Consider the following 14,535-nt stretch of genomic DNA (forward strand, 5'->3'; position numbering starts at 1 on the left):
TAACTACAACTCGTTTTTGTGATGTTGATGCCTTAAAAACTCTAAGTATTGAAGATGACATTCAGTGGCTTTTCTTTGATGTTCACTAGTGGAAAAAACGCCACCAGTAACGGGCAAAAAGGGTTCATCCGTAACGGGCAGCGTCCGTTACGTATGCGGCCATTACGGATGGGCATTGTTATTCGTAACGAGAACTGTCCGTTACGAATAACCCATTATTTGTAACGGACATTCGAAATGTTAGTTACGAATAAGGGGTTATTTGTAACGGACATTTGAAATGTCAGTTACGAATAAATCCTTTTTTGTATTAAAATAAGTCCTTATTCGTAACGGGCACCTAAAACGCATCTTAAATGTCCGTTACGTATAAAGTTTTATTGTATATAATTTAACACTTATTTGTAACGGGAAACAAAAATGCCTGTTACGAATAAGTGGTTATTTGTAACTAACAATTCTGCTGCCCGTTACAAATAATTATTAAATTAAATTTTTATTTTATTTAATTTCGACAGCATGTATTTATATATAATTAATATATATTAATTAAAACCTGTTATAATAAACCTGTTCCTGTAAATAAGCAATTATACCGAACAATCTTTCGTAAAAATGAATACGACGTAGTATTAAAACTGAAGTAGTAACACATTACAAATAAAAACTTGTATAAATTTATCCAACATATACAACAACACTAAAAATATTACTTTGTTCTACCTAAGCTAACAGTTATGCATTCAATAAAGATTAAATTCTAAAGTATTGCGCCCACTGTTCTCAAACCACATTCAACTCGTCAACATCATACATGGCTGTCCTTGGACAAAAATCCTATTGAAAAAAAAAACATATGAAAGAGGTTAGAAAATAAAAACAATCCATAATAAAACAATCATTAGAATAAATGTGATGAACCAAATTATAGAAATAAAACTCATAATATAGAAATAAAACACATAACATCCTTAATTGACTTATATTTTGATTTCTATGAGTTGAAATCAATGAAAAGTGAACATTTACTCACTTTAGGGAGCGTATAGAGCCAAAAAGGCTTCAAAATTGCGCTAAGGGACTTGTATCTTTTCCATCTTTCAAGTATTGGTTCAAATTAACACAATATAACACATAACATCCTTAATTACCTTATATTTTGGTTTTTATGAATTGAAATCGATGAAAATTGACCATTATCTCACTCTTGGGAGCTTATAGAGCCAAAAATGCTTCAAAATTGCTTAAGGGACTTCTACCTTTCCCATCTTTCATGTATTTGTTCAAATTAACACAATATAACACATAACATCCTTAATTAACTTATATTTTGGTTTTTATGAATTGAAATCAATGAATATTGACCATTATATCACTTTTGGGAGCGTATAGAGCTAAAAAAGCTTCAAAATTTGCGAAAACAAAACTACTAACCTTCTCTAAGACACCTTTGCACTCCATGTGAGAACTAACAATCTCATACATGTATCTCATAATGTAGTAGCCACATTCAACTCCTCCTTGTTGTTGTGAACACTAGTATATATAACAAATAGTTAAAAATTTTGTTTTTAAAGTGAACAATATATAACAATAAGGGGTAAGTAGTGTATTTACCTCCATTTGTATGAATTTCAATTTTTGCCTATGTGATTTCAATTCACTCCCTGAGAGATTCGCCCGATATACTTTATAAGCCCAACAAAAATATAATATATATTCTAACACTTAGAACAAAATAATCTACAACACCACATACAAAAATGATATAGAAACTAGGGCATAATTTCAAGGTTGTGGCTCACGTCATCATAATTTCGGCAATTTTCAATTGTCGTGGTTTTTCTTTAGGTAGCTTCATAGATTCAAACTCATAAGCTAAACCTAATTGTAGATCGACCACCACAAGAACCCGATGACCATTACATCATTTAAGAGGAAAACACAAGTTAGAATATTGGAAAATTGGTGAAAAACATATCATTTATATGATTAAGTTTAGTGGCAGTATAAAAAACATATTTCGAACCTTGCAACATATGGAGCCACGATGAATTTGAAACATTTACCCGTCTTTCTTACTTCATGCAAAAATGTATTCTTCACATATGTATAAGTTTCAAGGTAATCATTCTCAATTGAAGATTCAGAAATGAGTTTCTCAGTCTTGTTGAAAAGGTCGAAAAGGTCGATGAAGTTGTCTACTAAATACCTACATGATAAAGTCATAGAAAACCAAAAATTCAGCATTATAGCAATAAAAATATTACTATAGTGAATATAAGAACCAAAGTAAAGGAAGATTAAGTAACCTACATGATATAAACATGAATCAGTGAAACATTAGCCCACGATCCTCTTAGAAATTCAGGTACATCAGTAGCGGTTACCCAAATCTTTTTGTCGCTATAAAAATTAAACATTAAGGCATTTAAAAGTACCGACGTTGTATCATACTTTGCATCATCGGAATTCATTAACAAATACAACAACTAACACCCCTCACCAAAAGTATCGACAATTTTATCTTCAAGTGGTTAGGAATTTTGTGGGTTTGATGGTAGATTGCCTTGATTTCACACCACAACTATCGTCCCCTTCTTTGCTTTGGCGAGATAAACTATAATGAGCAATAAACAGAAAAGGCCTCCCATTAAACAACGCATGAAATGAGCAATAAACAGAAAAGGCCTGATTAGAACTGATCAGCTCAAAAGTATAAACAAGTAACTGTAAAACAAACTATACTTGGTCACTTAGAACAACACTTACAATAGCATTGGCTATTTGCTGGGTTTCGGCATTCTTCGGGTCTATAGCCCACGATCCATCTGCATTACGAGTTTGACGGGCCAAAATCCAATAAAGAGACCGATTTTTAAGCTTTTCACTCATTACACAGCTTGTCGTGGACTCTGTGGTGCTTGAGGTTGAAGATTCTGCTGGAATTATATTGGTCTTACTCCAATCAACTTGAGCCCTCTCATTAATCTTGGATCCTAGATGGTGGCGATGCTTATTATTCTTTGCATTTTCCTTTCCTTTTTCACTCAGAGCCTATTACAAAATGAAAAGCTATTGTAAGTAGTATTGTAGTTGAAATAAAGTATATATGTAAAAAATACTTTCATAATATCTTACACACCTTAAATTCATCTGTATGCAATATGTCTCAAACTTTTTCCATTGCTCTTCTCTGATGTAACCTTCATAAAGCTCCCGGGGCTTAATGTTTGCACTTGGTGAGTCAGGCGGAGGTGCACTTTCCTTAGTAATGAATCGTGAAACTAACCAAGACTTGTGCTTCCTAAAATTAGCACCAATAGCTTCGTGGAACTTCTTCTCTTTACTACCCTTGGGATTATCAAGGTGAATCCAAATAACTCATCGGTTTTCATACCACGACGGTTATCAGCCCATGTGCAACGAAATAAAGGAATTGTGAAATCAACATAATCCAACTCCCAGATTTCTTAAATGACACCGTAATATGCCTGTGTAGCTTTAACTGGCCTTGTATCCCTAGAACTTGAGTATTCAGTAGAAGATGCAACCACGACAACACCACTATTTTGTTGCATACTTTTTTCATATTGACGACAAGTGGCAAAAGTAAATCCATTGATATCATAACCCTTATAAGTATAAACAAGTGGTTGTGGACCTCATGAAAGCCATTACAGAAACATTCTCATCTCTACTCAATTCAAGATTCACTTGGCCTTCAAACCACTCAGCAACGTGGTGATTATGCTCCTGCATCAACGCAAAGGAGCTGATCCTGGGATTGTGAATTTTCAACTCATGAAGATGTTTTTCAATATATGGATGAACTGCAGATAGGTTTTGTAGCACAAATCGGTGGGATTTTTTATATCGATCAAGTGGAGGTTTAACCAATTTCCGACCTACTGTACCCTTTCCTTGAAGTCTTCCCTTGTGACGAGAATTCGGAATCCCAATTTCTTTAGCCTTAGCTAAAAACACTGAACAATAGTTCCTTGCTTCCTCTGCTATGAACCCTATAACGATGCTCCCTTCAGGATTTGTCCTGTTCTTTGCCAAGTACCCATTTGCCTCTCATAAGGGTACATCCAACGCATAAATACAGGACCACACTCCTTTACCTTATGAGGCAAGTGCATAACAAGGTGAGTCATTATGTCAAAAAAGGAAGGAGGAAAATACATCTCGAATTTGCATAATGTTTCAACAATATCATATTCCATATCGTCGAGTGTTTTTGGATCTATCACCTTACTGCAAATTGCATTGAAAAACAAGAAAATATTCACAATAGCATACCTAACATGTTTTGGAAAAATGCCTCAAAGTGCAATTGGCATGAACACTTGCATCATCACATGACAATCATGGGACTTCATACCAACAACTTTCTTATCGGTAGTAGAAACAAAAACGTCTTATGTCGACGAATACCCTGTCGGCACCTTGATTCCTTTCAAACACTCACAAAAGATCCTTTTTTCTTCTCTAGACAATGTATAACACGCATGGGGCAAAAATGCTTTTTTCGTTGCTTCATTATCCTCAGGCCACAACTTAGGTCGAATTTTGGCTTCCTTCATGTCTCTACGCACATTATCACCATCCTTTGTCTTCCCTTTGATATTTAACAAAGTCCCAATTAGTGCCTCACAAACATTTTTTTCAATGTGCATAACATCAACACAATGTCGAATCGACAAGTGCTTCCAATAAGGCAGATCCCACAACTTAGACACTTTTTTCCACAACACACCCTTCTTCGGTTTTTCTCTGTGCATCTTACCGAAGATTTTCTTAACATTTTTAATTTTCTCATACACTTCAATTCCTGTCAATGGCTCAGGACTCACTCCCTTCTCAACATGCCCGTTGAATTGTTATCTTATCTTCCTGTATGGGTGATTTCGACGAAGTGATCGTCTGGTATGCATGTTGATAGGACCATAAAAGTATATTATTTTTATATATTAAACTCTTGATTTTATATTGGCATTTGATAATTTAAGAGTATAATAAGTAATTTTCTATCCTATACATGAGTTACTACTATTTTATTTATTTGTTTGCAGGAAAGAAAATATCGGCATCAAATTGCATTCTACGCCACATTGATTAAGAGAAGCAAAATTTACAAGCCAGTTGACTCTCAAATATTTCAAGCCCAATATTGTTTTATTGTGTAGGCTTTTACATTTGGGCCTTGAATGAAAATATCTTCCTACTTAGCTGAGTGAAGAAAAGAGGCAGCTCAAGAACATTTCTCCTTACTCTAAAGCATAGAGTTTTTCACCGACTTTCACGGAGAACAAACCGTCAAACAAGATGATAAAGATGAAATTGGATAATTATTGGAGCGAAATACTTGGAGCAATGGAGATGAATCAAAGGCTAGTTCCTTATCTTTCGGTTAGGGAAGTTTTTGAGTGTTATCAGATCCGTAATTTTGGGGAGCAAAATTGAGGGAATATAATCTGAATTTCGGCGGAGAGTTGCGAGATCCAACAGTGAACAGAGGTGGTAGACGAGTGAACAGAGGTGGCTTGACTCTTAATGCCATGTATCTGTCAAGCAACCCATGTAACGAGCTTTCAACCAATGACTCCCGGTCCAGTTGGCCCAAGGCACTAGGTTTGAAGAAACCCCTACGGATTTACTAACTCGAGTTACTCAACTACGATACATAAATTAAACACCACACGTACATATATAGGCTCAACTGCTTTTTTTTTTTTTTTTTTTTTTTAAGCCCATACATTGGTACATAGAGCCTTCAATATGAAACTTTTTGAATAAAACAATAACGGATCAAATCAATATAACAACCATAATCTTCTTCACACTACATATGCTCTACTAATCTTAGAGTGGCAAATTTCAAATTTCAGACAATGACTCATAAGTGTAATCAGAAAAATAGGCTAATAATTATCAAATCGGGATTTTTAATGGATCATGTCATTGCTAAGCTTCTTGGCTTATGGGGTGCAAATACCTTAATGTCTAAATCATTTCTTTCTTATTACAACACCACAATATTGACTTCCATCAGGCTGGCGACTGTTTAAAGAAATTAGTCTGCATACATACAAGTCTATAAGCCAAAGTTAAGCATTGTAGAGTGGATATGGAATCATATATGCAAAGCACTGTCCAAAAACAAACTGTCAGACTCAAAACCAAGAAATAGAGCTGAATGCACTCCCCCCAAGCTTTATTCACACATTGCCCTCAATGTGTGACTTAAAGAATATAAGAACATGATGAATAAAGAGGAGAAATAGACAGAGAGAAGGAAACGAGCTCACTGGATGCAGTTGGCAAACTGTGAACATGGACTGTGTAGCTCCCTGTTGGCATCCCCCAAGCTTGGGCCTGCTCATAACTTGCTGTAAACACTATCGAATATGGCCGGTTTTGTTTCAGGTTAGCTGTGACTCCACCAGCAGTTGATTGTTCCAGCCAATCTCACTGTCGTGCAACAACGGACACCAAATAAAAGCAGAATTAGTTTCCTGAATCTTATAAGGGGCTTAAAAATAAGAAAAAGCAATAGATCTCTCTCTTTTTATTTTTATTTTTTAAGAAAGAAAACAGAAATATAAACTTAAAAATAAAATGACAAAAACAAACAAATTAAATTTGGGCTGCCTCCCAATAGCGCTTTATTTATCGTCGTTAGCTCGATGCCTTTTCAGCATGCTAGTTGTCATAATTTGAAACTTCTAGCTCCATCACTTCAACGTTTTGGACCTGATGACCCTCATAGTACGGCTTGAGTCGATGGCCGTTCACCTTGAATTCCTTCCCCGTATCTTCACTGCGAATCTCCACTGCACCATGCTCATACACCTTTGTGACAACAAATGGTCCCACCCATCGAGAACGGAGTTTACCAGGAAATAGTTTGAGCCGAGAATGGTACAAGAGAACTTTCTGCCCCACTATAAATGTCTTTTGTGTTATGCGCTCATCATGGAATGCCTTGGTCTTCTCCTTGTAAATTCTCGCATTCTCGAAAGCATCATTTCGGATTTCCTCAAGTTCTTGCAATTGAAGTTTCCTGTGCTCCCCCGCTGCATCCATTTCCATATTGCATTGTTTCACGGCCCAAAAGGCTTTGTGTTCCAATTCTACTGGTAGATGGCAAGGTTTACCAAACACAAGCCTATAAGGAGACATCCCGATCGGAGTTTTATACGCTGTTCTGTACGCCCACAGAGCATCGTTGAGGCGGAGACTCCAATCTTTCCTGTTTGGATTCACAGTCTTCTCTAGAATGGACTTGATTTCTCGATTGGAGACTTCTGCCTGTCCATTTGTTTGTGGGTGATATGCAGTGGACACTCGATGAAACACATTATACTTCTTCAAGACAGCTCCTATTGTCTTATTGCAAAAGTGTGTCCCCTTGTCATTGATGATGGCTTTCGGGAATCCGTATCTAGCAAAAATATTTGATTTCAAAAATTCTGCAACAACTTTAGAATCATCAGTACGGGTGGCTATAGCTTCCACCCATTTTGAGACATAATCGATAGCAAGCAAAATATATTGAAAACCGAAAGAAGAGGGGAAGGGACCCATAAAATCCATACCCCAAACGTCGAAGATTTCACATATTAAGATAGGAGTTTGGGGCATTTCATTCCTAGGACCTAGTGTACCTGTTCTTTGACAACTATCACATGCCTTACAGATTTCATATGCATCTTTAAATATGGATGGCCAGTAGAATCCACTCTCTAAAACCTTGCGTGCGGTTCTCTTTGGTCCAAAATGTCCCCCACATGCATAAGAATGGCAGAAAGTTAGTATAGACAGAATTTCTGAATCGGGAACGCACCTTCTGATTAGTTGATCAGCACAGTATTTCCAGAGGTATGGGTCATCCCATATGTAGTATTTTGCTATACTACGCATCCGGTCCTTTTGTGCCTTGGTGTAGCTGGCTGGAAACTTCCCAGATGCTAGAAAATTCACCAAATCAGCATACCACGGAGTTCCTGAGTTCAAGGCATGAAGTTGCTCATCGGGGAACTCTTCATTGATTGGGTCGTGACCTTCATCAGCTTCAATAACTAACCTGCTCAAGTGATCAGCAACACTATTGTCAGAACCTTTTTTATATTTTATTTCAACATTAAATTGTTGAAGCAATAAAATCCAACATATTAGCCTAGGTTTGGATACATCCTTTGACCATAAATATTTCAGCGCTGCATGATCAGTAAACACAATAATTTTAGTACCCAATAAATAAGACCTGAATTTGTCTAAAGCATAAACTACAGCTAAAAGTTCTTTCTCAGTTGTAGTATAATTAGCTTGAGCTGCATCCAAAGTCCTTGAGGCATAGTAGATGGCATGGGGAACTTTTCCAACTTGCTGGCCTAGCACTGCCCCTACAGCATAGTTAGAAGCGTCGCACATCAGCTCGAATGGGAGCTCCCAATTAGGAGGTTGTAGAATAGGGGCAGTGACCAACTTGTCTTTCAGCTTGTCAAATGCCTGCTTACAGGCCTCATCAAAGTGGAACTCCACATCCTTTTGGAGTAGTTTGCATAGTGGTTGCGCAATCTTCGAGAATCCTTCGATAAACCTGCGATAGAACCCTGCATGGCCAAGAAAAGATCGAACTTCCCGCACAGAGGTGGGGTAAGGCAGAGAAGAAATAAGATCTATTTTAGCTTTATCAACTTTTATTCCTTCAGACGACACAATATGGCCTAAAATATACCTTGTTGAACCATGAAATGACATTTTTCAGAATTAAGCACAAGGTTAGTTTCAAGACAACGTTTAAGGACCAAAGTGAGGTGTTCTAAGCATCTATCAAAAGAATCTCCATGTACAGTGAAATCATCCATGAAAACTTCTATGAAATTTTCAAGGTAATCTGAAAAGATGCTTACCATACATCTCTGAAAAGTCGCTGGAGCATTGCACAGTCCAAATGGCATACGACGATACGCAAACGTGCCGTACGGGCATGTGAACGTCGTTTTTTCTTGATCGTCCGGAGTTATAGGGACCTGCACATAACCTGAAAAACCGTCAAGAAAACAATAATAAGCATGACCAGCAAGACGTTCTACCATTTGATCAATAAATGGTAAGGGAAAATGATCTTTTCGAGTCAAAGAATTGAGTTTTCTGTAATCTACACAAACTCTTCACCCATTTTGTACTCGGGTGGGAACCATTTCTCCCTTATCGTTTTCCACCACTGTGACTCCTGACTTTTTTGGGACCACTTGCAAGGGACTGACCCAAGGGCTATCTGATATAGGGTATATCACCCCTACTTCAAGAAGCTTCATTACTTCTTTCTTCACCACTTCCATCATAGGTGGATTAAGTCGTCGTTGCACTTGTCTCACGGGTTTAGCTCCCTCTTCTAATAAGATTCTATGCTGACACATAGAGGGGCTAATTCCTTTTATATCAGCAACTGTCCACCCTAGAGCTGTTTTATGTTCCTTCAGAACTTGCACCAGCTTTTTCTCTTGATTCGGAGTTAGATTACTCGCGATTATGACTGGCAAATTGTCATTTTCTCCCAAAAATGCATACTTGAGATGGTCTGGCAGTGGCTTTAGTTCCACTTCAGGGGCCTGTACAATAGAAGGTAACAATCTGTTAGAAGTGACAGATAACTGCATAAACCGTTTGTCATACCTTAATTGCTTATCAGGAAGTATTTCCAGAGAGGAAAAAGCTTCCTTAACTTCCCCCTTAAGCTCAAAATGTTCCTGCAAGTCAGTATACTTTTCTTTTTCCATAGGCGCAGTCAAAACAACATCTAACCCATCATGACCAGAGAGAAAGAATACCTGCTCAGTTAGTGCATCAATGACATCTATACTAGAAACAGATTCACAATCAGAGGGATATCTCATGGCATCAAATAAAATAAACCGGATAACCTCCCCATCGAATTCCATGGTCAACACCCCACTGTGAACATCAATTTTAGTTCTAGATGTTTTCAGAAAAGGTCTTCCTAATAAGATAGGTGCTGCACTAGGGGATTCATCATTTGGCATATCTAAAACATAAAAATCAGCAGGAAATACCAGTTCATTCACTTGCACTAAAACATCCTCAACTACTCCTACAGGGTATGTATTAGAACGGTCAGCAAGCTGAATAATCACTCGAGTGTCTTTCAAAGGTCCTAAGTTCAGAGCTTTATAGATATATAAAGGCATGACATTAATAGAAGCTCCTAAATCTAGCATGCATTTATCGTATCTCGTGTTACCTATTTTACATGGTATAGTAAAAATACCTGGATCCTTGCACTTTGGAGGAACTTTCCTCTGTAAAACAACAGACACATTCTCACTTACACTGACTTTTTCATCTCCACTCAATCTCCTCTTGTTAGTGCATAACTCCTTCAAAAACTTTGCATACCGCGGCACTTGTCTTATAGCTTCCAGTAAAGGTATGTTTACCTCAACCTTGCGAAAAATGTCCAGGGTCTCTTTCTCCTTTTCTTGCTCTCTCTTCTTATTCTTAGATGATAACCTGCTAGGAAATGGAACAGAAGAATTAAACTGATCAGTATTAGGAGAAACAACATCTCTTACCTTAGTGGGCTGCTTATCTTGCTCTGGAACAATAGTCTCTTGTTCCTGTTGGTGTGCTGCCAGCCTTTCAGTCTTTTTCGCTGGAACCTCTAATTGCTTGCCACTTCTAAGGGAGATTGCACTCGCATTCTCCTTTGGATTTCTCTCTGGCTGACTCGGAAGCTTGTTAGAGTTCTGAGCTTGGAGCTTTCCCACTGTGTTAGCTAACTGAGAAACTTGGTTCTCCAAGTTCTTTAGACCACTTCTTGTCTCTTGCTGGAAATGCAAAGTGTTGTCAGTCATTGCCTTCACAATATCTTCCAGAGACATGCTACCAGATTGTGGCTGGGAAACTTGTTGATTTTGAGGTCGCGGCTGATATTGTGGTTGCTGATGAAACCCAGGTGAAGGATTAGAAGCTTGTTGTTGCTGGAAAGCTGGTGGTCTGAGGTTAGAGTTGCCTGCCTGCTGCTGAGCATTACCATATCTTAGATTTGGATGATCTCTCCACCCCGGATTATAAGTCTGAGAGAATGGATCATAACGTCTTTGCTGCCCCTGACCACCACCAATCAAATTAACTTCTTCTTCTTGTAGAGTAGGACACATATCAGTTAGGTGTCCTACCATTGAACAAAGGCCACATACTTTTTCTTGCCCTTTTTCGATCATTACTCGCTCCACTAAGGAAGTGAGTTTAGCTACTTGTTGCTCGAGGTTAGAACTCACCACTTCATTAACTTGACGTATAGAGGTGGACGTGATATTTCGACCTCCTCGATACTGAGAGTTTGCAGCCATGTTTGCAATCAGTTTCTTTGCCTCTGCGGGTGTTTTGTCAACCAGTGCTCCACCACTTGCTGCATCAACTAGATTCCTGTCTGTCTCCCTTAGTCCTTCGTAAAAGTACTGTATTAATAATTGCTCACTGATCTGATGGTTTGGGAACCTATCACATAGTTTCTTGAAACGTTCCCAGTACTCATGAAGTGTCTCTGCATCGTCCTGTCGAATTCCACATATTTCTTTCCTGATATTGGTTATCAAAGATGCTGGAAAATATCTTTCTGCGAATACTTTTAGCATTTGATCCCATGTTGTGATGGTTCCAGCAGGTACTTCAAATAACCACTCCTTGGCAGCATCAGACAAGGCAAAAGGAAATGCCTTCAACTTGAGCTGGTCGAGGGTGACACCAGCCGGTTTCATCCCCGCACATGCTATGTGAAATTCCTTCAAAAATCTGCTAGCCTCATTCATGTGAACTGAACCCAAGGAGTTAGTATTACGGAAACCTGAAAATGTGGGAAGAGCTCTAATCAACCCCGGCTTGATCTCAGTTTCTGCCTCATCGTCTACTATGCACAATAAATTTGGATCAAACGTTGAAGCTGCAAGCTGCTTTAGTGTTTGATCACCCATCTCAAAAATATATTCACCCTCCTCGTCCGAAGATGAACTTTCACTGTGAGGTAACGGAATATGACGAGCTTGCTCCAGTATATGAGCACGAGTCCTTTTAGCTACAGGAAGAGTAGAAAAAGGATGAATTATAAGTCCCTGGTTCCTTGCCGCAAAATTTCTCAATCTTTGATGTTTCAAATTTCTGTCACACATACAAGAACAAGGAACTAGGTGACAAGTTAGTAAGAACAATTAGAAAAACACAAGAAATAATAAAATAAAACGCCAAGTCCCCGGCAACGGCGCCAAAATTTGGTACGACTGTCGCGTGTCTACCAAAAATAAACCTAACTCCAACCTCCTAAAATGTAGTAGGGTAAGCTAGGGTCGATCCCACATAGAATTGGTTTATTAAATTATAACTTGTGTAAGTTAGAAACCCCTGTTCTGAAGAAATAGTACTACGATCTAATAAATAAACTACTATGAACTATGGGACAAATAAAGTACGAAAGAAAGACTACTAAAATTGAAATATGATAAAAATCAATAATAATAAAACAGGGATCGGGAGACATATTATAGCATTGGAGTATTTGTAGATCATCGAATTATAAAAATTATGTTCTTATCTCAATGTTAGCCGATGAACACAAACAAACATTCAACACTTCCCTTAATTGCAAATAAACCAAACATGCTCTTGGAGTATTGTCTAACTAACTAACTAACAATCTAGAACAAGCTCTCTAGACTCGATTAATTAGCAGCATTAATAACTAGGAAGTAGCTAACTTAAGCCACAAATCTCACAAGCTCGGATTCGTGCAACTTAAAGAGCTAATAATCATAGGCATCGGACAAGTTTCAGTCACCTATTAAACACCTAAGTGCTACTAAGGAGTACTAACCGGACAATTACGTATCATAGATTATTCTAGCATTTAAACTAGCAAATTATACTAAAGATGGCCGGTCTAAAATATAATCTGGTAATTCATACTAATAAAACAGATTATCAACCCAATCAAGAAATAAACATAATACCCAAGAATTATAACATCTCTATTCTCACAACAAAATAATCCAATGCATAATATATATCCCTACCCTAAGAAGAATTAGCCTAACATAACAAATATTGAGGTTATCATACTAGAACATATATAATTCATAGTCAAACTAGTTAACAAAGCAAAATAGAAATAGACTACTAGAAATTATATTAAGCAATCAAAGTATAATTCCCAGGAGTAACTGACGCATTCAAGAACAAATTAAGGAAGCACTAACTTTATTATTTCCATTTTCTAAACAAAACTTCTACTGCTAATCCAAAGTAAAAACAAGTAGCTGACAATTGAATGTAAACAAAATATATAAAATACCAAAAGCTTCCAGTAGATGATCAGAGTAGCCATGCACAGAACCAATCCACCTCTGTTCACTCGTCTACCACCTCTGTTCACTGTTGGATCTCGCAACTCTCCGCCGAAATTCAGATTATATTCCCTCAATTTTGCTCCCCAAAATTACGGATCTGATAACACTCAAAAACTTCCCTAACCGAAAGATAAGGAACTAGCCTTTGATTCATCTCCATTGCTCCAAGTATTTCGCTCCAATAATTATCCAATTTCATCTTTATCATCTTGTTTGACGGTTTGTTCTCCGTGAAAGTCGGTGAAAAACTCTATGCTTTAGAGTAAGGAGAAATGTTCTTGAGCTGCCTCTTTTCTTCACTCAGCTAAGTAGGAAGATATTTTCATTCAAGGCCCAAATGTAAAAGCCTACACAATAAAACAATATTGGGCTTGAAATATTTGAGAGTCAACTGGCTTGTAAATTTTGCTTCTCTTAATCAATGTGGCGTAGAATGCAATTTGATGCCGATATTTTCTTTCCTGCAAACAAATAAATAAAATAGTAGTAACTCATGTATAGGATAGAAAATTACTTATTATACTCTTAAATTATCAAATGCCAATATAAAATCAAGAGTTTAATATATAAAAATAATATACTTTTATGGTCCTATCAACATGCATACCAGACGATCACTTCGTCGAAATCACCCATACAGGAAGATAAGATAACAATTCAACGGGCATGTTGAGAAGGGAGTGAGTCCTGAGCCATTGACAGGAATTGAAGTGTATGAGAAAATTAAAAATGTTAAGAAAATCTTCGGTAAGATGCACAGAGAAAAACCGAAGAAGGGTGTGTTGTGGAAAAAAGTGTCTAAGTTGTGGGATCTGCCTTATTGGAAGCACTTGTCGATTCGACATTGTGTTGATGTTATGCACATTGAAAAAAATGTTTGTGAGGCACTAATTGGGACTTTGTTAAATATCAAAGGGAAGACAAAGGATGGTGATAATGTGCGTAGAGACATGAAGGAAGCCAAAATTCGACCTAAGTTATGGCCTGAGGATAATGAAGCAACGAAAAAAGCATTTTTTCCCCATGCGTGTTATACATTGTCTAGAGAAGAAAAAAGGATCTTTTGTGAGTGTTTGAAAGGAATCAAGGTGCCGACAGGGTATTC

General features: G+C 37.4%; 1 pseudogene; it reads right to left on the bottom strand.

Annotated features, from left to right (window-relative positions):
* Positions 1 to 605: 605 nt before the first annotated feature.
* Positions 606 to 14,423, bottom strand: LOC110710120 (annotated as a pseudogene).
* Positions 14,424 to 14,535: the final 112 nt, after the last annotated feature.

The sequence above is a fragment of the Chenopodium quinoa genome, unplaced genomic scaffold, assembly GCF_001683475.1.
Source record: "Chenopodium quinoa cultivar QQ74 unplaced genomic scaffold, ASM168347v1, whole genome shotgun sequence".
In the NCBI taxonomy this organism is placed as follows: Eukaryota; Viridiplantae; Streptophyta; class Magnoliopsida; order Caryophyllales; family Amaranthaceae; genus Chenopodium; species Chenopodium quinoa.